This window comes from Neodiprion fabricii, chromosome 3 (assembly GCF_021155785.1).
Source record: "Neodiprion fabricii isolate iyNeoFabr1 chromosome 3, iyNeoFabr1.1, whole genome shotgun sequence".
Classification (NCBI taxonomy): Eukaryota; Metazoa; Arthropoda; class Insecta; order Hymenoptera; family Diprionidae; genus Neodiprion; species Neodiprion fabricii.
In genome coordinates this window covers 39,255,649-39,259,381 of record NC_060241.1, presented here as the reverse complement: position 1 = coordinate 39,259,381, position 3,733 = coordinate 39,255,649, and positions in this window count along the sequence as shown.

The following is a 3,733-nucleotide window of genomic DNA, read 5'->3' as shown; positions in this document are numbered from 1 at the left end:
AGATTCCCGCGGCCGTATTTCGAAGACCAGCGAAGCGCAGGCGCCTTGCATGGGATCATCAATGAAACTACCGTGTGTGATTATCACGGGGTGCGATTATTCCTCCCTCCGGCGAACAACGCCGACTGAATGGAACCAGCTGCTCGAAGAGAGCTTAAAATGGTGATGCGGTCACTCTTTGGGAGCTTGTGGAGAGTCAAGAATTCAAGAATCGATACTTTTTCGGGTATTTTATTGCCGGATCGTCGCATATTCAGAATTCAGTGTTTTTACTCGTGAGATGCCTTGAAATCTTTTAAAATTACTGAAATCTTTTGATGTCATCTGAAAAGTTTGAAATCTTTAAAATCTGCTGAAATCTGTAGGAAGTGGGTTAATAAACTTTAGATTTTATAATCAAAAGTTTATTACGTCTTTCGTCTACGAAGTATTAGACAAGACTGACGAACAAGAATCGGGTATTCATTTATACCTGTCGCTGTGGACACAAAGAGCGTAATATAAACATCAGCAGTTTAGGTTCGACTTACAGTCCTTGGGTATAATAGAGATTAGTTTTTGTACGTAAACCATTACATATAAATGAAACCAACAAAATCGTCGGTAATCTTTGAAATCTCTTGAAATCTCTTGAAGTCTGAACTTTTCCTTTGAAATCCCTGAAATCTCGTGATGTTATCTGAAACCTTGAAATCTTTGAAATCTTCTCTAATCTTTGAAATCTCTTGAAATCTCTTGAAATCTCCGAAATTTTCCTTTGAAATTCTTCAAATCTTTCGAAATCATTTTAATCTTGAAATCAGGTAGACATGAAATCGATGAGTGATTAACCACTCGGGTACATCCGTTGTCCCTTTCAGTCACATTGGGATGCTCAGCGTCCCGCATTAAAACTTTTCATGTCCTAGCCCTATTACAGTTTATTTACAACTTAAATAATCTCTGTTACTTCGTACGGCTATTAAAATATTGAAGTAACAAGTCTCAGCCAAAACCGTCGCATTTTTATATTTTTTTCGATTTCACATCCGCCATATTGGATCCGCCATGTTGGATTCAGAAATGATCAAACTGTGACTTCAAATTCGTGATCAGCGACCCTAAAAAACTCCGAGTAACAAAATTCAGGCCAAAATATTGAGTAGAAAAATGCGTGATTGAAGGGGTTAATTTTTTTTTTATCAAAACGTGCGCACTCGTGTCACCAATTTCGTCACCATTTTTTTTTTTTTTTTACTAAAAGTACTTCCTAAGATATCGATTTCCTAACATTTTCAACTCTGTAGACCTCTTCGTTCTCGATTGATAATTTTTTGTTGGAAACTCTTTCTTCAAATCGTTTACGTCTTGGTTCGTTTCACTCGAATTTGCTCTGAATCATCCCTAAAACATAGTATGAAGTCGTTTCATTAGTGTCCGCCATAATTGTTTCAACTAATACTGCGGAAGGTTTTTTACAACGTTTATAGTTCCAATTTTCCTAACTTTCGATCCAGACGATGAACCGCAGATTTATCTTTAACGCCGTTTCGTTTCGATCCGTTTCATCAAGACGCGAAAACCAGTTTTAACAAATTATGAAGACCGCGATGCAATCGCGGGTTTGAATGCATGCATCTAGCGAAACCGTTTCACCCGCGGTAGAAAAAAGGCCTCCGGTTAGACAAGAATATTGATTCCAATGCCCGGAATATTGCAGGAAATAAGAGAGATGTTTCCTCTCCCAGGGTAAACACCGGGAATTGACTTACGCCTCGTGGTGTACGTATCAGTTTCATGTGAAACCGTAATTGATCGAGAGTCCCAAGAGAACGGAAACCTGAAACCTGGGAACCTTCGATCATGCCTGGACAAAGCCGATGTTGTGCAGCCATGAAAATTAACCGCGTGTTCACTTCGCTGCTCGAAATCTTTTCGGTTCTATTCCAGTCGAATCCAAACAAACGGAGGCCCCTTGATAAACGCTGTTTACTTTAACAAATCACAATTTTTTTACCCAATGGAATTTAACTCACTCCGCACTAATCAGTCAGCCATGTTCCCGGAGTTTTGATTTTCCATTTCAACATTCGTTCTCAGATTTCCTCACTCGACGTATAATTGTGTACGAGTTATAAAGCGCGTATAATGACAAACGAGTGTCACTTTTTATTGATTTTAATTACACTTTGCTTAGGCATTCTCCAGAAATGCACTATTTATAGTTGTTTTCCGTCCCTCGATTATGTCCGCTTATACCTGACGGTTATGGCCAAACTTAAAATGACAAAACTTTTGCGAGACACGATGTTGTATATGTATCTACCGGGGTGGTTGGCTGTTTTCAAAATCAAAGGAGTAAGGATTGTTTACTTGAAGTATGAGGCACCTAATGAGAACTTTAGCAAAGACACTTCAAGTGAACAACGCCCGTTTCAAAACGAAGAGCACACAGCTTATGTACCTAAAAGTAAATATATTTTACCTATGTAGAGTAAACAAAATAACCGTAAAATTTTATCGACTTTGAACAAGTTGTAATATTCTGCCGGTTTAGCGATAACGAACAAAAATGCGATATTAATAATGATCCAATCAGTCAATCATGTCAAACTTTAAGCTCTCCCATTTCCGTCATGGAAACCGTAGAATATTACAGTTTACATCGTTCACATACTCAACGATCCTGGGGGCTTGTTTTTGACGAAAGGAATAATCGGCAGTCATTGTGAAAATACATCACAGAGGAAACTTCGTGACGGAATTTAAAGCAATAATGCGCGATGTAAATTTAAGTAATGTGAGAAAGGCAAAGGCAACTAACTCGAAGTAATTTCATTCGACGCCTTCTCGTTCACTGCATAGATAAAAGGTTTTATCTTTGATCGTTTAATTTACAGCTTTGGCAAGGCCGTGTAAGCTTGTGCCTTAATCACTTGCTGCTGTGAAGCTAATTGCAACTTAACCCGATAACGGAAACAGAGGGAGGGGGTGGAGGGAGGGGGGACCCCAAACGATTTTAAATTTCCGGTTGCAAGAGAACAATATTCACATTTTCGACTCGAGACATATGAATTTTTGGCCACTTTTTTGGAATGTGGCAAAAATGATTTTGGATTTATTAAAAAAAGAAGAAAATGAGACCTTATGGGACACTGAACGATGTGATGTACCCGCGGGGAGATGGAATTTACATGATTGGAGCGTTTGTTCGTACCAAGTTACCGGAATAGGAAAAAAAAAAAAAATAACTTTACAGTTCTAGGGTCAAGTTCTCGAAAGCACTCACAAGTTTCGAAACTTTTTAAACATCGTTCACAATTACTGTTCCTCGTGTATGTTATAACGAAGGTTATACCTTTTTTTTTTGTTTTGTTTTTGTTTTTCTGTATTTCGCTGGATTTCCTTTATTATAGAAGAACCCCTTTATTTTCTAACAATTCAAAGTTACAATACGAATAATTTATGTGTGTAAAATTGAAAATCAATTGATCTGTGCCTGAAAATTACTTGATGTTTTTCTACACGTGGAGCGACACATTGAGGTATGAACTGAGTATTGAATTACTTTCGTTGGCCTAATTGGTTCTCTTGCAAGTCACGTATCCGACGTACAGCAGAGAATGGCTTTGGGCATGAGTCGATTGTTCGAAAGGGGAGAAATGCGGGTTCCTTCAAACAGTCTTAATCTCTTGATATTTCGAAGAGACTTCGTAACTATTCCGTGTCTTAGCCGTCGGCCTTATTCTCGTCC